The 27,355-nt window shown below is 42.2% G+C and overlaps 1 long non-coding RNA gene across 1 annotated transcript; it reads right to left on the bottom strand.

Annotated features, from left to right (window-relative positions):
- Positions 1-25,943, bottom strand: LOC122932953. Its single transcript, XR_006388360.1, has 3 exons — positions 25,832-25,943; positions 6,004-6,120; positions 1-2,306 (listed from the first exon to the last, which is right to left on the bottom strand). It is a non-coding gene; the product is annotated as an uncharacterized LOC122932953 (long non-coding RNA).
- Between the last annotated feature and the right edge of the window lie 1,412 nt (positions 25,944-27,355).

The following is a 27,355-nucleotide window of genomic DNA, read 5'->3' on the forward strand; positions in this document are numbered from 1 at the left end:
CATGTGCTATACTTGTCCGTGAAAATCAGGACATTGCCCTATTGAAGTCAATGGATCAGCAAGAAAACGGAATGCAATTAGTTTTTTTGCGGACATGCTGAACTGTCTGTAAAAAAACTGACTGAATAAGCCCTAACACTTTAGATTTTAGGTCCACTAGATAAAATATTGATAAAATCCATGTTAATTCCATGTTGTAATGCAGAAGCAAACGAAACACCAAGGCGGTTAATACTTTAACAAGATTTTATGTGATATTGGCAAATGATTTAATTTATTTTAATCCTTGCGAATCACATACTGAATCTCATACTGAAGACTGCAGTTTAGGCAGCAGAGCTGGCCATCCATGTCCTAATGTTTGGTTAGAACAGCCAGCATTATGGTCTGCTAATCAGCTTGTATGGACAAACTATTATTGCACAGTCCAAAACTTCAAAAGTTTTTTCTATGGAACTGGAACAAAAGCCCAGCTCCTTTCAAAATAGGCTGAAATTATCATAAGTACATACCACAGTATATGAGATCTCTGTTCCTTATGTATTCAGTATATTTTGTAAAATGCAAAACAGGTTAGATTGGGCAAACAAATCTACATAATGAAGATAGACCTGAAATATGACCGTGTAATTAACATTAGGCTAAGGATGAGATACTGAAACAACTTAGCACATACTACTACTAGTGACCACTATATAATGATTAGGCAAAAGTGACCTCAGACCTGCACAATCACAAATTCTCTGTGGAGGTACAAAGAGGGTGGATGTCGGAGATGAATAGTTCCTTGCAATCATTTTTCTATTGCTTTATATTGTTAGATGATTGCCTGAAATTGTTGCTTGCTTTGGCCTCATTAAATTCTGGAATGTCTATTTTCCCTTTATTTTTTAAAAATTAAAAGCTGGAGGAAAGGAAAAGTATGGAGGTTTGTCCTTGATCCTTGCTGTGAAATGTAAAAAGAAAAAATAGCAAGGACAGACCTCTGTCTGAATTAACACTAAAGCTTAAAACTTTAGTGACTAAGTCCTCGTGCACAGGACCAATTTTTTTTTTCTGCATCAAATCCACATTTTTTACGGATTGTATGTGGACCCATTAATTTCAATGGGGCCGCAAAAAGAGTGTGCTGTGTGCACCCGTATGTCTGTCCTGCAAAAAATAAATCATGTCGTATTCTTGTCCATTTTCCAGACAAGAAAAGGCATTTTGACAATGAGGCTGGTGGAAACTACAGGATTCACAAGGCTGGTATCAGTATTTTGCAGATCCGCGGTTGGCGGACTGCAAAATACATACGATCGTGTGCATGAGGCCTTAGGGAGTAACTGGTCAGAATCCACTGTCTACATCTTTGTTGGTTGGAGACCCCCAGGATGCACTGCACTTAGCTATTGTTAACCCCTTTCTCATCTGCATTGAAAATAGTCCCTCACTTATAGCCCCAGAGATACATATGGCATGTATGGCTCTCCGAAATTTACTTCTCCACTGTCTAGAGCAGGGATCAGCAACTTTCAGCACTCCTGCTGTGGTGAAACTACAACTCCCAGCATGCACACCTCCTTGGCCATTCTCAGAACTCCCAGAGATGTGAATTGAGCATGCTGGGAGTCGTAGTTTCACCACAGCTGGAGTGCCAGAGGTTGCTGATCCCTGGTCTAGAGAGAGAGAACAATATATTTCTATGAATTTAGAAATAGGGATGAATGAATTAAATGTGCCTGTACCAATTCCCCTGCTTCTCTATGACAGCAGTACGCCAGCACGGAAGGGAGCAGTGAAGCCACTGAGTGTGCACCACTGAATGCAGGAGGTGGACCAGAAGTATAAACAGCAGGGGGCACTACCAATGAGGAAAATGCAATGCATATTAAAAATATTTTTATTGCGTGCATATTGCAATAGCTCATAGTTTGAAATGCCATATTAATTGCATAGGAATATTTTTGGTAGGATAACTATAAATAATTCCCTATTTCCAGCCACATATGAACAATACCGTCTTGTAAAGATTCGTTTCATGCCCACAGAGGTGGATTTGCTGACACGTTTATTCTGCTGATTTTCCTAGTTCTTCCCACCACCGACTGTGGTTTCCCAGCTTTAGATTTTACAATACAAATGGGTATATTTTATGTGACAAATTATCATATGAAGTATGCTCTTACGTTAACCATGAGCTTTCACATTACCTGTCATTTACCTCTTCTTCCATCACTCCAGGCATTTTAGGACTTTGTTATTCTGCTTTTCTATTTCCAGACTGTCGCTGACTACACACCACCTGTCTGCTGCTCGGTTGCCTGGAAAATTAAAAGTTATACTTATAGTTATGTTCCCAGTCCCTGCTCACAAGCCAAAACATCATTATTATATTGGATATAGCTTACTATGTATAGTCCTTTTTCCACATTTACAAGCTGGTGTTATGATGGAGATCTTGCTACTTATGGAATAAGCATTGATTTTCATGATGCCATCTGTGTATGCAGGTTCATTTCTTTCCCAACTAAGATGGACGAGAGTCTGACCTGCCATGACCCTCTAATGAATAGGAGCTTTGGCTTGACTACATAGGGACATATGACCTTGGTATTCTTTGGTCTCACTTATCTGCCATCCTAATACCAAGCAGTTGCCCATAGAGAACTGAAGGTCACAGCAGAATAAGTTGCTTTATTGCTTCCAGGTTATACTTGCCTGTGAGAGGGCATTACAGTTACTGTAGCCCAGCAGACCCATATTAAGAAATGCATTGTGACGGAAAACGTATAACCATGCCACGTAGGGACTGGGCTCAGTATATGAAGGCTGGCAAGCTATGTGGTATTATATTTTTAGTGACTAAGGCGATTTGCACTTCTCTCATCTGCCAATGCAGATGCGTTGCATCTAGTTGTTACTGTAAATTCTTGATTGCATGTTCATGGTCTAGTTGATACATGTTACTTTTGTTAAACCTGGACGTTTATATTTTGCTATGGTTTGTGGAGATTGTACATTAAGTATATTTGTGTAATAATTGAAGAGATAGTAGCTGCCTATTAGGAATGTTCCCATTCCCTGCACTATAGGGCACTAGTAAAGCACCTGTCATGATGCTGCAGTGATAGTGCTGATAGACCTTCTCAGAAATCTGCATGCAGTACAGCAGGTGTAGTGTTAGCAATTAATTATTATTTTTTAGTAAAAAAATATTGTAACTAGATATGCTGAGACATTCCAATGCATGTTCTCACTGTGCCCTGGATTTGCTGCCTTAGTAATGGATTCACTGTAAATGGGAATGAGTCACGTGGTTCTCTAAGGACTTGTGAATTTGCCAAAATGTCTTCTAAATGCTAAGCAAAGTAACTGTTTTGATTTCTTTAGGTTGCCAACAAGATATCTTTCCATGTAAAGTTCTGAGCTGAACGATTTCTTATTTTGTAACATATCTTTATAAAGATTGAAGCTCTTTTTTTCTAGTACAGAGCTCCAAATCCCTTGTTTGATTTCGCAAAGCCATAAAGTTACATTATATGTATGACTGTGGCGACCACTAGGGGGTGCTTAGGAGTATACTTTATTTATACATTAAGCTGAATAGTACTGTACATTTGTATTCTCTAGGCACAGAAGTTGAGACCTAAAATTTGCATTAAAAAACATAGCAGTGATATTTTCACTATTTTTAAGATACCATGTGTAAGCTGTAAAATGGTTGCTGAGTCCATATTTTTGTTCACTGATTGGTTGTGCACTATATAATAAAATAGGAATATCAGACTGGGTTTTCATATAGATGACTACTATGGAATTTGCAGTAGGCTAAGCACCATTAAAGCTCAGTTCTCACTAGTAGAAATGAGTAAATTCACTGACCATTACATTTCCATATCTCCTATTGCAGAACCATTACATCATTTAAAATGCAGATTGCCGTTTTAGCTTCCTTTGGTTAAAATATGGGAAATGTGGTTATGTAATAGAAAATTCACTGGTCAGTTGAGTTTCACTCATCTCAACTCACTAGTATTGGAAGATCTATTCTTCCCTCCCCTTCAGTGTCCTCGTTTCTCAGTAATTGTAGATTCAAGTGACTTGTGGCAACACCGAAGCAATAATGACCAGCAGAACGATGTTGCACTAAATCGCTTTGCATTGTGTTTGAAGATGAATGTGAATGCTTGTGTGTTATTGATACTTTACTACATGCACTCATTTAAGCTATTAGATAATACGGGTCCATTTCCTGCTGTGTATTTTATTTTATTTTTTATCAAATCTTGGTGGCCAATTGTAATGGTTCCAAACTTTGTGGCGGAAACCCGCAGGGAGCCATGTGAAGGAGTTTTCCCATAATCAGAACTTATCACCTATGTAGTGTCTGATCGATGGGGGTCTGACTGCTGGGTCCCCCACCAATCAGATGTATTACCTATGCTCTGGATGGAATAACTGCAGTATCACGGCCACGTCAGTGCCGCCTCTTGCGGCTGTATCCTAACATAATCAATTGTGGTTTATAAATGTAGGCCTTTCAACAATGTTGATCATGAACACTGAATACACTGTTGTGGGTGAAGTCATAGTGTAAACCAGAATTTCATTCTCTGTTCACCTTGGAAATGTTGGAATACAAAAGCCCAGATTTACTAATGTGTCTGTGCCTAAAATATTTCCAAAAAGTGGCACAGTTTGTCACATCTGTGGTTTCTACATTTACATATATTTGGCAAGGGCTGGGCTTAGCAGAAAGGGTGGAGCTTTAAATGAAAGGGGTGGGACTTAAAGTGCACCATAATGTGTCCTAATTCTGGCATAAAAATCATCTGTCTCAAAGTAAGCCAACCAGTAGTTGGTATACAGGCAGAGAAAAGTGTTTACCCCTGTACCAGATCCAGCCTGAGCCCCTGTGATAAACCTGGTGCATGTCTAAATAGACTGTTTAAGCTTGCACCATTTTAGGATTAGTAAATCTGGACCAAAGTTTTTTTTAGTATTAGTACATAGTAAATAATAACATGAGTTAAGCAAATTACCCAGGCAGGAATGGACCTTACCACCACACAACCCTGACTTGCCACTGCCAGTAGTTGCTTTGGGTCATCTGGTTGCCAGAGCTGTACTACACCTGGGGCTACATCCAATAAATTCTACCTTTGTAACCTTAATCTTAGTAGATCTGTAAGTAGGAGATGTTTTAAAAATGTAGTTTGTCAAAGGCAAAACCAAAACAAAAGTATAGTAAAAAGCATTAAAAGTTGTGGCAAAAAGGCTTCATTGATTATGGCCAAAAGGAAGCGTGACTGGTTCTGCTTCACTGAGAGGGTGCTTGTGTGTGCAAAGAGCAATAGTTGGCATGTTTGGAAAAGACAGCAATAAGCATATCTTTCATGTAATTCTCACTTCAGTTTTAATTTAACGTGAGAGACCTTTTATACCTCCAGATGCCAACACAAGTTGGAACGTATCATATGCACACAGGCTACCTTTTAACTCTTCCAAATTTTTTTTATTATTTTGAATAAGATTACCATATATGCCAGCGGAAGTGACAAGACTGGCATCACATCAGCAGCACTATTTTTTTTAAACAGCAGATTATTGGCTCATATTTTAAGGTATGAGGAGTTAGTGTTACAGTAAAGATTGCTGAAATAACTACAGTCTATGGATGAAGTAAAAACCTGCTACTTGTAAATAAATTGCCTATTGTTTATAAAGACGGTCTGCATTATTAAAGTGTATACTGCATTGCTATCTCATGGTATTTTTTGTCTATAACATCTAAGGCCAAGTGATCTATGGTTTTTGGAATTTCATTCTTGTACATTAAGACTGATCTGTACTTATCCACATGTTCACGCTAAAATTATCTCTAACAGATGGTAGTTGAGTTTTAATTTTAATACATCTTGAGTTACCCACTTAAATTTGTTAAACAAATTAGATTAGAAAAATTGTCTTTTTTTTTCGGAAATACTGCAACTTTCGCCTGGGGTTTGTGTAGTATACCTGTAGATTTTAAATTCCTTAAAGGTTTCATCCCATCTCAGCCTTCCACGGCCGAGATCAGAATTATCCTTCTAAGCATACAAACGTGTGGTGCTTGTGACGTGGCCATGATGCGTACTGTGAATTAAAAAGATTTAAAAATGAATAAGCTTATGCAGGCTAAGTGAATAAATATATTTACTAAGAGTGATTAAATATGAGATAAAACAAACAAATCACATACAGAATAATAAAAAGTAAATAAACATCACTATCCTAAATATAGTTTAGGGATCCAGTTGATCGTACTATAACACATGGCTGTCTACCACGTTTTAACTAGGGCAAACAATACTTACATCCTACCTAGGATAAAGTTCCAGGTGGAATCTCAATTAATTGTTAGTGCAGACCACAGTTACTCCTATCAGCCGCTCCTCCAGTGTGCATCATGCATGTCTCTGAGATCACACAGGAATGTGTTCTTATCGGCGCAGTGGTGGATGGATACTATTTCTAACCCACTGCATTACAAGGAAAACTTTATTACACATAGTATTAAACGTGATCTAAAAGAGGACAGAATTAAAGGGGACAAAACCAATCAGTACTTTTAAATACCCTTACAGTACAGAATTCAACTAATGAGAGGGCACTGTTTGGTTGGTCTGTTAATGGCTGTGTGGCACCTTCAATGCTATTGACCACACAGACCTACTGGACTGTGCTCTCTTATTAATTTAATTAGAGCCTGCTGTAGCCCTTTCCGATGCGCGGTACTTAAACGCAGCGCGGCCATCTCTCAAGCGCCCAACTGTCCCATGTGGTCCTACCCTCAGACAGCCGCCAGAGTTGTTGGAGTTACAGAAACAGCTGAGCAGACTGTGCTATGGTGTTTCCTTAACTTTCATAGCAGTTAATGGGAGCTGTACGAAAAGTGTAGCACGGTGAGCTATGCCGTCTCCATAACTTACTCCAGGCATACAGAAACAGTGTTGCCTGCTGGACTATGATGTCATAGCTCCCATTAGCTGCTATGGTAGTTACGGAAACGATGTCCACTTGGCTGTTTGTAAACGCGGTCACCCCTTAACCTGTAGGATACCAGCGCTGTACATGTGCGGCGCTGGAAAGTGGGTCAGAAATACCAGCGCCGTATAGCTACGACGCTGTGTACACCTGGTCCCTGAGTGAAATCACTTGGTGACCGGGGTACTATGGTTGCTCTGCATGGCAGGCAGCCATCTTTCCTACGGACACAGAGAGATTTTTCTGCCCCCCTGCAGCCCCGATCGCTGCATTGGCCGGTTTCTACCGAGCGGCCTATCACAGCTCCGGATGGTTTTTTAACCATTCATGGAGCCGCAGGGGAGTTGTACAGGGGTGACTGGTGCTGAACTATTCAGCACCTGTCTCCCACGAGGTCAGGCAGGGGACACCAGTGTTTGGCATCCCCTTCCAGCACTGCGACTGGCTGGAACAACGCTCCAGCCAAAGGCAGCACTATAGCAGCACAGGAAAGGGCTGAACCTGTCTGCAGGCAGCCATTCTAGCTGGTGACTGTGTGCAGAGAGGTTCTGTCCTTTTCTGTGCTGCTGTTGGCTTGCTGGGAATTGTGGTACACCACCACTGCTATTTCAACTTTTTCTGAAGAAAGAAGAAAAGAAAAAGAACATCTGAAATTGCTGCTCTGATTTTTTTCCCTATTCACCCACCTAGCCCCCCCCCCATCCTTTTTTTACGGATGCCATTTGATCCGTAAGTTTTTTTTGTGTGTTGTTTTTTTTTTACAATTTTTGAGCTGTAACCACCAAGTGCTGTTCAGTGCATACCTGCCTGATTCAGCACCTGGGGATTATTATTAGCGTTTTTGTTTTTTCCCCCCACATTTGTGTTTTTGCCAATCTTTCCTTTTTTTGTTCAAAAAGAAGAAATTGTAGTTAGGGCTTTATATAAATATATATAGAGCTCTATATTTCTCTCGCTCTCTCTATATCTCTCTCTATATCTCTCTCTCTCTCTCTCTCTCTCTCTCTCTCTATATATATATATATATATATATATATATATATATATATATAGCACAGAAAATCCGCAGCACTCCTTGAAGTAAAAAAAATAATATATATATATATATATATATATATTTAAGTACATTTTTAGCCAGTGTTCACTTTTTTAACACTGTAGTGAATTTTTATACTACAGAGCATTGATCTGTAGTGTGCTCATTTACATATGCACATTTGAGGTTAAAAAAAAAAGTGTGAAAAAAGAACTGCAGTTAGTGTGTATGTGTATGTATATATATATATATATATATATATATATATATATAGTACAGACCAAAAGTTTGGACACCCCTTCTCATTCTAAGAGTTTTCTTTATTTTCATGACTATGAAAATTGTAGATACACACTGAAGGCATCAAAACTATGAATTAACACATGTGGAATTATATACATAACAAAAAAGTGTAAAAGAACTGAAAATATGTCATATTCTAGGTTCTTCAAAGTTGCCACCTTTTGCTTTGATTACTGCTTTGCACATAAATCAAACACCAGCTGTACAGTCATGGCCAAAAGTTTTGAGAATGACACAACTATTAGTTTTCACAAAGTTTGCCGCTAAACTGCTTTTAGATCTTTGTTTCAGTTGTTTCTGGGATGTAGTGAAATATAATTACACGCACTTCATACGTTTCAAAGGCTTTTTATCAACAATTACATGACATTTATGCAAAGAGTCAGTATTTGCAGTGTTGGCCCTTCTTTTTGAGGACCTCTGCAATTCGACTGGTCATGCTCTCAATCAACTTCTGGGCCAATTCCTGACTGATAGCAACCCATTCTTTCATAATCACTTCTTAGCGTTTGTCAGAATTAGTGGGTTTTTGTTTGTCCACCTGCCTCTTGAGGATTGACTACAAGTTCTCAATGGGATTAAGATCTGGGGAGTTTCCAGGCCATGGACCCAAAATATCAATGTTTTGTTCCCCGAGCCACTTAGTTATCACTTTTGCCTTATGGAACGGTGCTCCATCGTGCTGGAAAATGCATTGTTCTTCACCAAACTGTTGTTGGATTGTTGGAAGAAGTTGCTGTTGGAGGGTGTTTTGGTATCATTCTTTATTCATGACTGTGTTTTTGGGCAAAATTGTGAGTGAGCCCACTCCCTTGGATGAGAAGCAACACCACACATGAATGGTCCCAGGATGCTTTACTGTTGGCATGACACAGGACTGATGGTAGCGCTCCCCTTTTTTTCCTCCGGACAAACCTTTTTCCTGATGCCCCAAACAATCGGAAAGAGGCTTCATCGGAGAATATGACTTTGCCCCAGTCCTCAGCAGTCCATTCACCATATTTTCTGCTGAAGATCAATCTGTCCCTGATGTTTTTTTGGAGAGAAGTGGCTTCTTTGCTGCCCCTCTTGACACCAGGCCATCTTCCAAAAGTCTTCGCCTCACTGTGCGTGCAGATGCGCTCACACCTGCCTGCTGCCATTCCTGAGCAAGCTCTGCACTGGTGGCACTCCGATCCCGCAGTTGAATCCTCTTTAGGAGACGATTCTGGCGCTTGCTGGACTTTCTTAAACGCCCTGAAGCCTTCTTAACAAGAATTGAACCTCTTTCCTTGAAGTTCTTGATGATCCTATAAATTGTTGATTGAGGTGCAATCTTAGTAGCCACAATATCCTTGCCTGTGAAGCCATTTTTATGCAACACAATGATGACTGCACGCGTTTGTTTGCAGGTCACCATGGTTAACAATGGAAGAACAATGATTTCAAGCATCACCCTCCTTTTAACAGGTCAAGTCTGCTATTTTAACCCAATCAGCCTGACCACACAGGTCACCATGGTTAACAATGGAAGAACAATGATTTCAAGCATCACCCTCCTTTTAACAGGTCAAGTCTGCCATTTTAACCCAATCAGCCTGACATAATGATCTCCAGCCTTGTGCTTGTTAACATTCTCACCTGAGTTAACAAGACGATTACTGAAATGATCTCAGCAGGTCCTTTAATGACAGCAATGAAATGCAGTGGAAAGTTTTTTGGGGGATTAAGTTACCGTATTTTTTGCTTTATAAGACGAACCTGATGATAAGACGCACCTAGGTTTTTGAGGAGGAAAATAAGAAAAAAAATATTTTCAACCAAAAGGTGTGCTTTTGGTGGGGTTTGAACTATTGGTGGTCTGTGGGTGACACTATTATAGGGGATCTGTGGATGACACTGTTATGGAGGGGATCTGTGGATGACACACTTATGGGGGGATCTGTGGATGACACATTTATGGGGGGATCTGTGGATGACACTTATGTGATTATAATACCCATCATCCTAAAGAATACACTGATGTACTGTACATTGGTGTATTCTCAAGGATGAGGGGAGTTATAGTCAGATTAAATATAAACTCTATCCAGGGACTGTTCTGTAATTGGCATGTGTTTATATTAAATATGACTATAACCCCCCTCATCCATAAGAATCCACCCATATACTGCAGTACATGGGTGGATTCCTAGGGATGAGGGGGGTTATAGTCATATTTAATATAAACACATGCCAATTACAGAACAGTCTCTGGACAGTGTTTATATTAAATACTATAACCCCCCCCCCTTATCCATAGGAATCCACTCATACACTGCAGTACATGGGGGATGTATGAGCAGAGAGCAGCAGGGCTAGCAGGCACAATAACAGAGGCGCTGGAGCGCACAGTGTGACAGGCATCCAGCACATAGACGAGAAGACAGGGACCCTGGAGCTCAGGTCACTGGAGGGGACAGGGGGGAGAAGATTATACTTACTGGAGCTGCAGGCTCCAGTCCCAGGTGCGCACCAGAAGTGCGGGCTGGCGGCCGAAGGAGGGGACAGGGGGGAAAATTTTCACTTACAGGAGCTGAGGACTCCGGTGCCGGGTGCACACCGGACGTGCAGGCTGGAGGAGGGGACAGGGGGAAAACATTTTCACTTACTGGAGTTGCGGGCCCCCGTCCCTGGTGCTGGCAGCAGCGGAGCATAATAAGTGAAGGCGCCAGCCTACCCATCCCTGGTGCGGTCTTGTGGGACATCAATGTCATCCTGTTGTTTCAATATCTCCTCTATATCTTCTACCCTACCTTACCCATTTCTATGTATGGTGTGGTTTATGTTCAGGGTTGGTGTTTTATGTCTAGTGGTTGTTCCATGTCTGGTCTGTCTATGGTGTGTATAGTCCTACATGGATGCTAGACATCCCCCTGTTTGTCTGTGCCTTTTGTGAGAGGGCTCCTGGGTTCCCCGGAGGGGGAACAACAAGACAGTGAGCAGCTTTGCCTGGGGCTGCCATGCATCCTGTCTGCATGGGGGTCCAGGCAGTTACTGGTGTGCTGGATTCAATTGTTGTGGTGAGGACTGCTGGTGTTCCTTCCAGCAGCTGCAGCAGGTAAGTGACCATGGATCCCGGGGCCCTTGATCCAGTGGGTATTATTTGCCACTGTCTTCTTACCTGCCGATCCAGTTTTTTCTTCCCCTTTCCTTGCATCTAGGCCGGTGGAGACTCCTGTTCACCTGTATCTTGGATAAACAGGTCGTCTCTAGTTCCTAACAATATTTCCGGGGATCATCAGGGTGACTCAGGTCCGAGGTTCCTGTGTATGAGCCCTCCTACCATCTGGGTCCGCTCATACGGTTAGGAGTCAGGGATAGGATTAGGGGGGCAGTAGGAGATGCCCTGCTCCCTTTCCCTGGTGTCTAGGCCTAGTTTTTGTTCCAGTTTCCCTTCGGTGTTCGGTAGGGAGTTTCCTCCATTCCCCACCGTGACAACTTGCCTCTGATACTGAGTCTGCCAGTGAGAAGGAGAGGATGTCACTTTCCTCTACCCCTCATGATCATCATCCGATGAGGGACACTCTAGAAGGCACCCCAGAACAACAGCTGAGGCAGCCCCCCAGAGTGATCCCACATGGACCCCACCCCCTGAGAATTATCAGCCCCAAATTCCTGAGTTTGTGGGCAACTCAGGAATTCAGATAGATTGTGCGGGCCCAATTTATACGCCCAGCAATGTATTTCCCAGAACCCCACAATGCCATATGCCAGACCACAAGATTTGACCCGAGTAAATTCAGCAAAGATGACCTTTTGGGGGCTCTTGCTGCATATTGGTGTTATTAAAAACAATAAAATTAATCAATATTGGAGTGTGGATGTCTTGTACCACACTCCAATTTAATACCATGGCCCGTAATCAATTCTAATCAATACTTAAGTCTTTGCATTACAACGATAATGCACAGTGTCCACCCCAGAATGACCCCGCATTTGACAGTCTGTTCAAAATTAGGCCTGTCCTTGACCACTTTAACGAAGTTTTCAGAACAAAATGTCTGCATAGATGAATCCGTATTACTTTTCAAAGGGAGGGTAAGATTCCACCAGTACCTGCCCAGCAAGCAGGCAAGGTCCTAGAAGTTAGTGAGAAGATAGTGTGGGACTTAATGCACCCACTGTTGGATAAGGGTTGTCATCTATACGTGGATAATTACTACACGAGTCTACCAATGTTCCAGTCATTAAGTTCCAAAGGTACTGTGGCGTGCTGCACAGTACGCAAAAATCAGAGAGGCCTCCCTAGACCCCTGGTAGGGCAACACTAAGAAAAGGAGACACCCCTGCTCTCCTCAATGAGAACATGTTGGTGGTTAAGTACAAGGACAAGAGGGATGTCCTTTTGCTGACAACCATTCACCGTGTTACCACTATCACTGTCTCTAAACCAGACTGCATTCTGGACTACAACAGGCACATGGGCGGGGTTGATCTTTGAGATCAACTTCTGAAGCCCTACAGTGCCACACGAAAAACAAAAGTGTGGTACATAAAGCTGGCCATGCACATTGTACAGATGGCGCTGTACAATGCGTATGTGCTATTTAGATCTAGAGGCCAGACAAGAACATTCCTACAATTTCAAGAGGTGGTGATAAAGGCCCTAATTCTTCCAAACCAAGTAATGGAGGGCCCCAGTACTTCTGCTAGTTACGTTGCCGAGTTGTACCAGGGCAACATTTCCCTGGTGAAGTCCCCCAAACGGAAGGGAAGGACCCAAAAAAGATGCAGGGTGTGTTCCAAAAGGGGGAAAAGGAAAGACACCATTTACCATTGTGAAACCTGCCCTGAAAAACCTGACCTGTGCATCAAAGATTGTTTCAGAATCTACCACTTATCCATGGCGTATTAATTTAATTTCATCCTTGATGTACCCTGTAGTTGTACCACCTTAAATCTCTGATTTATTTTGCATAGCTTACATATCCACTTTTCACCAACCACTACATATTCATTTCTGTGAAACACCTGTTAGGTCAAAAGTGCCCTTTCCACCCCTTAAAAAGTTCTTACGGGGGTGCCCTTTCCAAAATTGAGTTACTTTTTGGGTTTTTGTATATTTCTGGGGACCTAAGGAATTTTTTAACATGCGACTTGGCACATAAAATCCATATCTGTTTATTCAAGCCTGCAAAAAACATATTTTGCACTTTGCCTCTAGAGCCCTGCTGTGTGCCCATACAGCAGGCTACAAGCACATATGGGGTGTTTCCTGAATGGGGAGAAAATGAGGAAAACATACTGGGGTGCATTTTTTCTTTAACCCCTTGTAAAAGTGAAAAATTGGGGTCTGCTAGTAATTTTTCATTTTCACAAATGTGTGCTTTGAAATCCTTTCTGCCTTCTGTGAGACACCTGTTTGCTTAAAAGTACCCTTTCCACCACTTAAAATGTTCGTACGGGGGTGCTCTTTCCAAAATGGGGTCACTTCTTGGGGTTGATCATTTCTGGGGACCTTAGGAATTTCTTAACATGCGACATGGCACCTAAAATCCATGTCTGTTTATTCAAGCCTGCAAAAAACATATTTTGTACTTTGCCTCTAGAGCCCTGCTGTGTGCCCATACAGCAGGCTACAAGCACATGTGGGGTGTTGTCGTATTCAGGGGGAAATGGGTAGCAACATGTGGGGTTCATTTTGTCCTGTTACCCCTAGCAAAAGTGAAAAATGTGTGTGTAAAGCAACATTTTGGGGAAATTTTTTTAATTTTTAATTTTCACAGCCAAGTGTTTCTTAATTCTGTGAAACGCCTGATGGGCGGCAACGGTCCTCAAGCCCGATTGTATCGTCGACTACAATCGGTATATGGGAGGAGTTGATCTCTCTGATCAAGTCCTCACGCCATATAACGCCATGCGCAAAACCCGGGCATGGTACAAAAAAGTTGCGGTCTACTTGGTACAGGTTGCCATGTACAACTCTTTTGTACTATCCCGAAGCGCTGACAGCTCAAGGACCTGATCTTTTCGGACCGGGAAAGAGCAGGCCGGAGTACCTCGGGAACTGGAGGCGCCCGGATCGTTCCTGGCCAACACTTTCCAGGTGTGGTCCCCCATACTGGAAAGAAGGGACGAACCCAAAAAAAGTGCAGAGTGTGTCACAAGAGGGGGATACGGAAGGACACCACTACTCAATGTGACACGTGCCCCGATCATCCGGGCCTCTGCATTATCGATTGCTTCAGGGAGTATCACACTTCCATGGAGTACAACATTTTTATAATCCCCAACAGTCCACTAGAGAACATAAAACACTATGGCTCTCAGCCTTTGGAGACACGAAAACAATTTTTCTTTCCCCAAAAAATATTAGTTTTAGTGCAGGCAGCCTCAAACTGCGGCCCTCCAGATGTTGTAAAACTATAACTCCCAGCATGCCCAGACAACCTACAGCCATCAGCAGGGCATGGTGGGAATTGTAGTTTTACAACTGGAGGGCCGCAGTTTTAGGATGCCTGCTTAGTGTCTCCAAAGTCTGAGAGCCATACATATTGGGCATCGTCGCGTGCGTAAAAGTCGTCGCTAGAAAAATAACTTTTGATCAAACGCCTCGGATGAACGGTGTTAAAAATATAAAATAAAAACTGTGGCAAAATTTCAATTTGAATCCATTTTGCCGGTAATAAAGCAAGGGTTAACAGCCAAACAAAACTAAATATTTATTGCCCCGATTCTGTAGTTTGCAGAAACACCCCATATGTGGTCGTAAATGGCTATATAGCCGCACGGCAGGGCATAGAACGAAAGGAACTCCATACGGTTTCTGGAAGGCAGATTTTGAACTCCAAAAAAGTGACCCCATCTAAGAAACTACACCCCTCAAGGTATTCAAAAGTTACTTTACAAACTATGTTAACCCTTTATGTTCAATAAGTTTTTATTGTCAGAATAAAAGTGACATTTGCACTAGATACAGAATGCAAGTTGCATACAATTCACAAATATTATGCACATAATATTCCGAATTTCCTGTTTTACAAAATAGTACAGAAAAGATGCAAGAATACCTGAGTAGCAGATGTTCGATATGGATAGTAAATATGAGCATAGGTACCAAAGCATAAAAACAAACAAATGAAAAGTTAACAACATTCCGAGCTGTCACATTAATATAGCATCAGCAAGTGTGCCAATTGTAGTTGAGACTAACACTACTGCATGATAGCTTAGGATAACTATCTTATGACTGTACACTTCACCTTAACTTCTGTTTCCTCAACCCTATTGGCCCTCTATTGACTTCCTCCATTTAGATGGGTTGCCGAGCTCACCCGTTTCCAAGCATCCCAATTTAACAAGTGTTGGGCCACCCGGAAAGATTGGTGTGCGATAATGTATTCGTACGAAATTGTAGTGTTGACTGCGTTGATAATCTCCTGTAGCTCAGGGGTTTTCGCGCTTTTCCAGTTTCTCGCAATTGCCAGTCTTGTAGAAACTAGCATGTGTAAAACACTGGTCCTAACTTTGGCTGGGAGCTTGTCTAAACCTAAGAACAATAACGCCAGGGCTGGATTAAGAGGGACCGTATAACCGACCACCCTCAATATTTTATTAAATACTTGGGACCATAGAGAAGTAATTTTCGGGCAGGCCCAGAATATATGTAGCATCGATCCCCTGTGTCCACATTCTCTCCAGCAATCTGATTTCGAATTAGGGTAAATAGCATGTAACCTAACTGGAGTATAGTACCACCTTAGAGTCATTTTCAGATGCGACTCTAGGTGAGAGACACATTTTAAGGTGGAAATAGCTAATTTATTTGCGGTATCCCATTGGGACAGGGTGAAGGATTGTCCGAGCTCAGCTTCCCATGCCAACAGAGGGGCAATTTTGGGAAAACGGTCTTTTGCCCCTAGGAACATATATACTGGCCTGAGCCCCCCCGAGACTAAACCCATATTCGACCAGTGTGATAGCAATTGGAGGTTACCGTTAACTTTGAAGGAGGGATTATTAGATAGTGCATGTCTTATTTTTAGGTAAGAAAAAGCCTCTTGTTGAGGGATATTACTGAAACGTTTAACCTCTTCGAAGGACTTTAGGTCCGAGTCCGTTAAGAGGTATGTTAACCCTTTAGGTGTTCCACAAAACTAAATAGCGAATGTAGAAACAATTTTAGAATTTAATTTTTTTGTTACATTGCCTCAAAAAATAGTAATATAGAGCAACCAAAAATCAAATTTACCCCAAAAATAGTCCCAAAACAACAACCACCTTATCCCATAGTTTCCTAGATGGGGTCACTTTTATGGAGTTTCTACTCTAGGGGTGCATCAGGGGGCTTGAAAGGGTACATGGTGTAAATAAACCAGTCCAGCAAAATCTGCCTTCCAAAAACCATATGGTGTTCCCCTTCTTATATGTCCTGCCGTTTAGCCAAATAGTAGTTTACGACCACATATGGGGCGTTTCTGCAAACTACAGAATCAGGGCAGCCCATTTTGAGTTTTGTTTGGCTGTTAACCCATTTTTTCCAGTAATAAAGTAAGGGTTAAAATGGAACATTTTCCAAAAAATAGAAATTTCAAAATTGTTTCTCCATCTGCCATTAACTCTTGTGGAACACTTAAAGGGTTAACAAAGTTTGTAAACCCAGTTTTGAATACCTTGAGGGGTGTACTTTCTTAGATGGAGTCACTTTTGTGAAATTTCTATTCTAGGGGTGCAACAGGGGGCTTCAAATGGGACATGGTATAAACAAAATCAGTCCTGCAAAATCTGCCTTCCAAAACCCATATGGTGTTCCCCTCCTTCTATGTGCTACCGTTCGGCCAAACAGTAGTTTATGACCACATATGGGGTGTTTTTGCAAACTACAGAATCAGGGCAACCCATTTTGAGTGTTGTTTGGCAGTTAACTCTTGTTTTACTCCTGGAAAAAATTGATTATATTTGAAATTTTTCCAAAAGATAGAAATTTCAAAATTGTTTCTCCATCTGCCATTAACTCTTGTGGAACACCTAAAGGGTTAACAAAGTTTGTAAACCTAGTTTTGAATACCTTGAGGGGTGTACTTTCTTAGATGGAGTTACTTTTTTGAAATTTCTATTCTAGGGGTGCAACAGGGGGCTTCAAATGGGACATGGTATAAACAAAACCAGTCCTGCAAAATCTGCCTTCCAAAACCCATATGGTGTTCCCCTCCTTCTATGTGCTACCGTTCGGCCAAACAGTAGTTTACGACCACATATGGGGTGTTTTTGCAAACTACAGAATCAGGGCAACCCATTTTGAGTGTTGTTTGGCAGTTAACCCTTGTTTTACTCCTGGAAAAAAATTGATTATATTGGAAAATTTTTCCAAAAAATAGCAATTTCAAAATTGTTTCTCCATCTGCCATTAACTCTTGTGGAAGACCTAAAGGGTTAATAAAGTTTGAAAAAACTGTTTTGAATACCTTGAGGGGAGTAGTTTCTATAATGGGGTCATTTTTGGGAGGTTTCTATTATCTAAGCCTCACAATATGACTTCAAACCTGAACTGGTCCATAAAAAGTGGGATTTTGAAGATTTCTGAAAAATTTCAAAATTTGCTTCTAAACTTCTAAGCCTTGTAACATCCCCCAAAAATAAAATATCATTCCCAAAATGCTACAAACATGAAGTAGACATATGGGGAATGTAAAGTCATCACAATTTTGGGGGGTATTACTATGTATTACAGAAGTAGAGAAACTGAAACTTTGAAATTTGCTAATTTTTCAAAATTTTGGGTAAAAATTTTATTTTTTTATGCAAAAAAATAAACTTTTTTGAGCCAATTTTAGCAGTGTCATGAAGTACAATATGTGATGAAAAAACAATCTCAGAACGGCCTGGGTAAGTCAAAGCGTTTTAAAGTTATGAGCACTTAAAGTGACACTGGTCAGGTTTGGAAAAAATGGCTTGGTCCTTAAGGTGAAAATGAGCCTGGTCCTTAAGGGGTTAAAGAAAATGGAAAATCAGAAAAAATAATATTGAAATTTAGAAATTTTACCTAAATTTCCCGTTAATTCTTGTGGAACACCTCAAGGGTTAACAAAGTTTGTAATATCAGTTTTGAAAAAATTAAGGGGTGTAGTTTCTAAAATGAGGTCATTTATTGGTGGTTTCCATTACATAAGCCCCCTGAAAATAACTTTATAACTGAATTGGTGCTTAAAAAAATGGTTTGGGATTTTTTTTAGAAATTTTGAAAAATGGTGTAACGGAGCGTTTCAGCAGACAAGGGGTTATAATCCGTTTAGGCCATATGCCCCTTTCCGAGAGACAGGCACAGCTACTGCAGAACACCAACCTCCCGAACTGGATACAAAATAGCACTCCAAACTGGAACCTCGCAAATAGCTGTCAGCAGACGAACAGGAAAAGCATCCAATCGGCTTACACTCCTGGCAATCAGTCTCTAACAGCATACAGGGAATCCCCCCAATAACGAGACAAGGCTCCATGTTGAGGGTCAAACAGTGCTCTCACGTGCTGGCACACCCAGCCTGGTTTTTATTACAGTTTTGCAAATACAGAACAGATACAACACATCCCCACAATGCATCATGGTTTCCTCCTCTCTGCCTGGGAGACAACCGAGGGCAATCCAATTATCTCTCAGGACAAAGGGGAGATCGCCAATACACAAGTGGAGACAACAGGACAGAAATCGCCATTTAAACACACAATGGGACAATGGGACAATAGAAACACACCCACACAAAATCCTCCCCTCTGCCGATGATTATTTGAACACAAGGGCGAATATAATTATCAAAGGCAGAGAAATACAGTTTTATAAAACATATCACAGGAACCCCAAAACATGCAATAACCCCATAACCAATATATCCTCGGAACCGGGGGATCTGGGTGAACCACATGTCCAAAATTCACCCACATCCATTCAGTAGTTTGGAAGATACAGTTACACTGAAAATAAACAAGTTATACAGAAAATAGTCACTAATAAATGTGTCCCCTGTTTGGTAGTTTCAAACTACTGAATGATGTCTCTGTGCACCAAATACAAGCAAGATAGCACCGTGTGGAAAAGTCAGAACAGTGTCTGTGAGCTAAAATGGCCGCTATCTATTGTTCTCACCATGTGCTTCATCCAAGCAAGTAAGGCAAATTATGCAATCCAGGGACAGAGGGCTCCGTCCCAAGTGCCTTAAGACCCAATAACTTAAGGGACCATAATCCCAGGGCAGGAGGCTGGCAAACAGCCCCCTCCAAAACACAGTGGCGAGGTTGGTTTTGCCACAAATGGCATCTAAAATTGTAAGCCTTCTAACATCCTAAATAAATTAAATTACATTTACAAAATGAAGCCAACATAAAGTAGACATAGGGAAAATGTAAAGTAATAACTATCTTCTATAAAAGCAGAGAAATTAATATTTAGAAAATAGTGATTTTTTTTCTACAATTTCTATAATTTTGGGGCTTTTTAATAAAAATAAAAGGTTAAATATATTGACTAAAATTTACCACTGAAAGAAGGAAGTTAAGCAGGCACACTCTATTTGGGTTCTAATAAATATTTATTTTGAATTAATAATCAGATGTTGGGTAGTTTAGTGTTCATCTATGATTACATGCCCCTGACTGGGTGAGTCAGTTCAAGCAGCCTGCACCTCTAGCATTTACCCAAGTAGCAGAGCCGTCTATTCTAACTGTCCATAAAATTTACCACTGTCATAAAGTACAATGTTTCACGCAAAAACAGTCTCAGAACGCTAAGTAAAAGCGTTCCAAAGTTATTACCACATAAAGTGACACGTCAGATTTGCAAAAATCGGCCTGGGATTAAACCACTACAGGACCGCCGCATGCAGGGATGTGTCTTTGCGACGGCCCTGTAATTCCTCCTGGACGCGCCGGAGCGTCATCTCGCGAGACGCGAGATTTCGGTCAGAGCCAGCCCGCGCATGCTCATTGCGGGCCGGCAAAAGTTAAAGAAGTATTTCGTCACCAGCCTGCGAGCCAATGATCGTCGCTGGCAGGCTGGTGATTTTCAAAAAAACGAATCGCAAACCATATAACACCTTATATTTATAAATATAAGGTGTTAAATGGCTTCTGTGCTCCTCTGCTGGTCCTTTTCGTCGGTTGGTTCCAGCAGAGGAGCACAGTTCAGTGAGTACACCAAACAGCACACTTAGCCCCCAGATCACCCCCCATCACCCCAATTAACCCCTTGATCGCCCCTGTCAATCACCTAGTGAAAGGGAAAAAAGTGATCAGTGTAAACTTTGGATAGTTTAGGCCCCTTTGTTAGGCAGTTAGCACCCAGCCCACCTCACCGCAGTCACTGATTTGTTGATTAGCGTATCGCTAAATCAGCATTTGTACTTTTATAGTATCTGTAAGTGATCAGAACTGATCACAGTCAGATCTATAATAGTATTAGTGTCACCTTAGCTCGCCCTCCACCCAAAATGCAGTGTTTGCCCGATCAGGCCTGATCGGTCGCCCACACGCGCGTTCACCCATGCCCGCACCGCCGCAGTGATAAAAAAATTTTTTTGATCACTGCACAATCAATTTACAAGCGCTGCGGCGATAAAAAAAAAAAAAAAATCAGTTTTGATATTTTTTTATAAATCGCAGCGGCCTCCGGTACTTCGCTAGCCTCCCATTTGTAAGACAGGCATGCTTTTTTTCTTGGGTAGTCTCAGGGAATACCCCCTAAATTTATTTACCAAATGGCAAATAAGCGGTATTCTTCTGAAGAGGCCTACAGGCTTCTGACCCAGTCGGATGAGGAATGGGAACCCTCATCTGACGAATCCAGCGGGTCAGAATACGAACCTGTAGAAAGCAGTGGCAGTCTGACCCAAAGTTCGGACGAGGAGGTTGAGGTCCCTGATACCACCAGGCGTACCCGGCCCTGTCTTGCTAGACCACAGGTTGCGCAGGATCCGCTTCAAGGGCAACAGAGTCAGGCTGGCGCTGTCGGATTACGTGGTGAGGCATACACCAGCAGCGCAGCCCATCCTGGACCTAGTACCAGCACTGCCGTACAACATGGTGAAGTGGCGAGCACCAGAAGCGCAGTTGAAGCTGGTACGGTGGCATGTGCATTAGTTCCCCCGTCGCAGCCACCACACAGACAGGCCCGTAGAGTCCCTGAGGTGCTGGCAAACCCTGATTGGCAGCCCCCAACTTCAGCCGCACCAGTAGTTCCCCCTTTCACCGCCCAGTCTGGAGTTCGGGTTGAGACAGCTCAGATCGGTTCGGCACTGGGGGTTTTAGAGCTGTTCTGGACTGCGGAGCTGTTGGACTTAGTTGTGGCAGAAACAAATCTATATGCCACTCAATTCATAGCCGCTAATCCGGGAAACTTTTATGCCCAGTCTTTCCGGTGGAAACCCGTCCAAGTTTCCGAAATTAAAACTTTTCTGGGCCTTCTCCTCAACATGGGCCTTTCAAAAAAGCATGAATTGTGGTCATATTGGTCCACGAACCCCATTCATCACATGCCCATGTTCTCTGCTGCCATGTCCAGGACACGATTTGAGACCATCCTGCGTTTCCTGCACTTTAGTGACAACAGCACCTCTCGTCCCAGAGGCCACCCAGCTTTTGACCGGCTCCAGTAAATTTGGCCCCTCATAGACCACTTTAACACCAAATTTGCAGATTTGTATACCCCTGAGCAAAACATCTGCGTAGACGAGTCCCTTATACATTTTACCGGGCGCCTTGGCTTCAAACAATGCATCCCAAGCAAGCACGCCCGGTATGGGGTCAAATTGTATAAGCTCTGTGAAAGGGCCACAGGCTATACACACAAATTTTGTGTCTGAGGGTAAAGATCAGACCCTGGAGCCGGTCGGTTGCCCTGACTACCTGGGGAGCAGTGGAAAGACAGTCTGGGACTTGGTGTCACCCTTATTTGGCAAGGGGTCCCATATTTATGTGGACAATTTCTACACAAGTGTGCCCCTCTTCAGGCATTTGTTCCTAGAACAGATTGGCTGCTGTGGCACCGCGCGACCTAGTCGCCGGGGCTTCCAACCAACGGCTCGTTACCACCCGTCTTGCAAGGGGGGAGAGGGCTGCCCTGTGTAACGAAGAACTGCTTGCAGTGAAATGGAGAGACAAGTGTGACGTTTACATGCTCTCTTCCATTTACGCAGACACGACAATCCAAATTGAACTAGCAACCAGTGTCATTGAAAAGCCCCTCTGTGTCCACGACTATAATTCGCTCATGAGAGGGGTGGACTTCAATGCCCAGATGTTGGCTCCCTATTTACTTTCCCGCAGAACCAGACGCTGGTATAAGAAGGTGTCTGTATATTTGATTCAATTGGCTGTATATAATAGTTTTGTTCTCTACAGTAAGGCTGGGAGAACAAGATCCTTCCTCAAATTTCAGGAAGAGATCATCGAGAACCTCCTGTATCCAGGAGGTCCCGTGGCCCCAACCACCAGTGTAGTGAGCCGTCTACACAAGCGACATTTCCCCAGTGTCGTTGCCGGTTTTTCAAACCAACCGCCACACTGAAAAAAAAATTGTGTCTGTAGCAGGAGTGGAATAAGGCGTGACACACGCTATTTCTGTCCTGACTGCCCTGACCACCCTGCCCTATGCTTAGGGGTGTGTTTCCGAAAGTGCCACACACAGGTACACTTAGCATAGGGATTGCATCTCACAGGACAGGCACACAGGGCTATTAGGGCCCATTCACACAGAGCTGCTGCAAACCTCTCCTTTCACCTGGGACAAAGAGCATAATGTACTTCACCACATCTCTGGGCGATTTGCGCTTTGCACATTGTCCCATGGGGAAGGAGAGGTTTGTCCTATAAAAGGTAAAAAAAAAGCAAAACAAAAAAAAAAATCACCGGTAAGCAAAAAAGTTAATGTTCTGTTTCCAAAGTTCCTAAAAGTTAATGTTCTGTTCAAATGTTATTATAAATTTCATGTTTATAAGTTTATTGCGTTTTGGCCTGGTTTTTTCTTTTGTTTTTTTTACCTTCTAGGTGGACCAACCGATCAACCAGCTGCAGCACTGATGTGCATTCTGACAGAAGCATTGCGCTGCTGTCAGATTACACAAAAGTCGGTGTATGCGGCGCTGCAAGACGAGATTTCTCCTCTGCAGTAAAAAAGATATGTTTGCCGAGGCTTATGAGCTGAGGGGGCGGTGGTGTTCATATGCTTTGGCCAACACTTTTCTTTTCTTTTTTTTTATATACAATGATTTATTCATCCACATCGATTGATGTGAATTGAAAAATCGGGTTTGCCAGGGCATACGAGCTAAGTGGGTATGGATGTTGGGCGGAGCTACTATGTCCTGGCAGACGCCTTTCCCCTCCTTTTTTTTTTTTTTTTTGACAGAGATTTTTTCATCCACATTGATCGATGCGAATGAAGAAATCTGTGCCGTTCAGTTTTTCCTTACAGCCCAGAGGCTGTATGCTCATTACCTGTATGCTCAATATAAGGAGAATAGCAGAAACTCCTATTGCTGGCCATACATGTAATGATTGCGGAGACCCTCAAATGCCAGGGCAGTACAAACACCCCACAAATGACCCCATTTTGGAAAGAAGACACCCTAAGGTCTTCGCTGATGGGCATAGTGAGTTCATAGAAATTTTTATTTTTTGTCACAAGTTAGCGGAAAATTATGTTGTTTTTTTTTGTTTTTTTTCTTACAAAGTCTCATATTCCACTAATTTGTGACAAAAAATAAAAACTTCAATGAACTCACTATGCCCATCACGAAATACCTTGGGGTGTCTTCCAAAATGGGGTCACATGTGGGGTATTTATACTGCCCTGGCATTTTAGGGGCCCTAAAGCGTGAGAAGAAGTCTGGAATCCAAATGTCTAAAAATGCCCTCCTAAAAGGAATTTGTGCCCCTTTGCGCACCTAGGCTGCAAAAAAGTGTCACACATGTGGTATCGCCGTACTCAGGAGAAGTTGGGAAATATGTTTTGGGGTGTCTTTTTACATATACCCATGCTGGGTGAGAGAAATGCCTCTCTAAAATGACAACTTTGTGTAAAAAAAATGTGAAAAGTTGACTTTTAGAAAGATATTTCTCTCACCCAGCATGAGTATATGTAAAAATACACCCCAAAACACGTTGCCCTACTTCTTCTGATTACAGCGATACCACATGTATGACACTTTTTTGCAGCCTAGGTGGGCAAAGGGGCACAAATTCCTTTTAGGGGGGCATTTTTAGACATTTGGATTCCAGACTTCTTCTCACGCTCTATTAGTGAGAAGAAAAGGAGGTAAAATTCATTTGGGTGGTAAGTTGCATGACCGAGCAATAAACCGTGAAAGTAGTGTAGTGCAGAATTGTATAAAGTGGTCTGGTCATTAAGGGTGTCTAAGCTAGGGGAGCAGAGGTGGTTAAGGTGAAAACTGGTTCGGTAGTGAAGGGGTTAAAGGTAATCTGTCACCAGTTTTCTGCTACCCTCACTTTTAAATTCTAAAAGCTCCAGCGCATGCCAATGAGTCCCCATATTCATGAGCTCACGACTCTCCCACCCCCCATACAGTTTTTTTTCCCCACTGAATAAGCACTGGAGCTGTTCAGTGGAGCTGTTCAGTTAAAGAAAGTGACCATGCAATATGCTGTCACTTGTTTATGTTGTCCTTAGTTAGGCCATCGTAAAACTGGTGACAGATTCCCTTTAAAGGGAACCTGTCACCGGGATTTGATGTATAGAGCTGAGGACATGTGTTGCTAGATGGCCGCTAGCACATCTGCAATACCCAGTCACCATAGCTCTGCTCATTTCAATGGTTCCGCCAAAAAAAAAAACGGAATGTACTCCGTGTGCATTCAGTTTCCGTTCCACTAAAAGAAAGAACTTTTCCTATTTTTGTCCACATAACTGACAAGTATAAGGACTGTTCTATTAGGGGCCAGCTGTTCCGTTACGCAAAATACAGAATGCACACGGACGTTATCCATATTTTTTGCGGATCAGTTTTTTGCGAACAGCAAAATACATACGGTCGTGTGCAAGAGGTATTTTTTGTAATTTGGATGATTATGGCTTACAGCTTATGAAAACCCCAAAGTCAGAATCTCAGGTACCCTTTGCTCAGGGGGTATGGATTAATTGGCTGACTAGAGTGCGACACGTTGAGAATATTGAACCTTTTCACAATATTCTAATTTTAAGTTGCATTAATGGAACTCCTTTTAAGTTGTATTACTGAAATAAATGGACTTTTGCACGATATTCTAATTTTTTCGAGTTTCACCTGTATTTCCAGCAGCTCTATATTGTTGAATGGAGTGGCAGCACATTGGCATGAGTGACGGGGAAGCACGGGCCTCAGCTCTCGGTAGAGGCCCAGCAGTCAGACCCCCACCGATCAGATACTTATAGGGGATAACTTGTCATAATGGCACAACCCCTGTAAAGGGAATTAGTCACTTGGTTTATACTTGCATATTTGAAGGCAGGTGCTTTGAATATAGTAAAGTATCACTTACTTGTTTTCTTTCAGTAGTTTATGAGGTGTAGTGCACGCTGAGCCAGGAGTCTTCTCAATGATGTGAGCATGATCTCTGCAATCCTCGATATTCATGAGCTGTCAGCTTCACCCGCCCACTGTTCATCAATACAAGAAGGACTCTTAGATTGATTCGCACAGCGCCTAATAAAGTGTGATTTTATCAAGACTACTGCAAGAAAACAAGTAAGACCGAGATCACACTAAATTGATTTGGTCAGTGATTTCCATCAGTTACTATGAGCCAAAAACAGGTGCAGGTCAAAAACACAGAACGGGAGAAAATCTTTACATTATACTTGATATCTGAGTAGACTTTACTACTACTGGCTTTGGCTCACAATAACTGATGGAAATAATTAACCAAATAACTGAAGTGTGAACTCAGCCTTAGGCAACATGCACACGACCATATGTGTTTTGCGGTCTGCGCAAATTGCGGATGCGCCAAAAAAACGGATGACATCAGTATGCCATCCGTTTTTTTTTTGCAGATCCATTGTAACAATGCCTATCCTTGTCTGCAAAACGGATAAGAATAGGACATGTTCTATTTTTTTTTTGCGGGGCTACAGAATGGACATACTAACGCGGACAGCACACGGTGTGCTGTCCTCATTTTTCACAGACCCATTGAAATGAATGGCTCTGCATCCTATCCGCAAAAAAATACGGAACAGACACAAAAACAAAATACGTTCGCGTGCATGAGGCCTTAGTGACACATTGCTATAAACAAAGTCTCTGTAACTACCTTAAAGGGGTTGTCCGCTTTTTACTATTGATGACATATCCTCAGGTCCTCAATATCAGATTGGTGGGGGTCCAACACCTGGCACCCCTGCGGATCAGCTGTTTGAGAAGGCAGCAAATGTGGCAGTGAGCAGGTGTAAATACAAGTATGGCGTCCACATTCACATTCACCTGCAGTTAAAACTGTTTCTATGGGATGGGGTTGTAAGCACGATACACACAGGGCAGTAATCAGCAAGACACAGTAGCCGATGGGGCTATGTGAACCTGAGTGTCACCCCACACCATATAAACTGCAGGGGGAGAGAAAACAATTAAACATGCATAAATCCAGCTAAATGTATTTCTTACTGACCCTGGTCTGGAGTAGCCGCCCGACGATCGTTTCGCTCACGCTTCCTCTTGGGGCAAGAGGAAGTGTGAGCGAAACGATCGTCGGGCAGCTACTCCAGACCAGGGTCAGTAAGGAACGTATTTTGCTGGATTTATGCATTTCTAATGGTTTTCTCTCCCCCTGCAGTTTATATGGTGTCAAGTTTTATCAAGGTACTGATGTTCTTTTAATTCTGCACAGTGAGTATTAAATGACCTCTAGGAGAAGACTCCAATGGCTGCAGACTTGGAATTGCCTGGAACATTGTGTGATGAACACGCACACGCACAGCTGTTTAGAGGAGTGAAGTATGTTCCAAGACAATGAAGGAGAAAAATACGCAAGGTGGTGTTATATTATGTCTCTTTTTTTTGTTGT

The sequence above is a fragment of the Bufo gargarizans genome, chromosome 3, assembly GCF_014858855.1.
Source record: "Bufo gargarizans isolate SCDJY-AF-19 chromosome 3, ASM1485885v1, whole genome shotgun sequence".
Classification (NCBI taxonomy): Eukaryota; Metazoa; Chordata; class Amphibia; order Anura; family Bufonidae; genus Bufo; species Bufo gargarizans.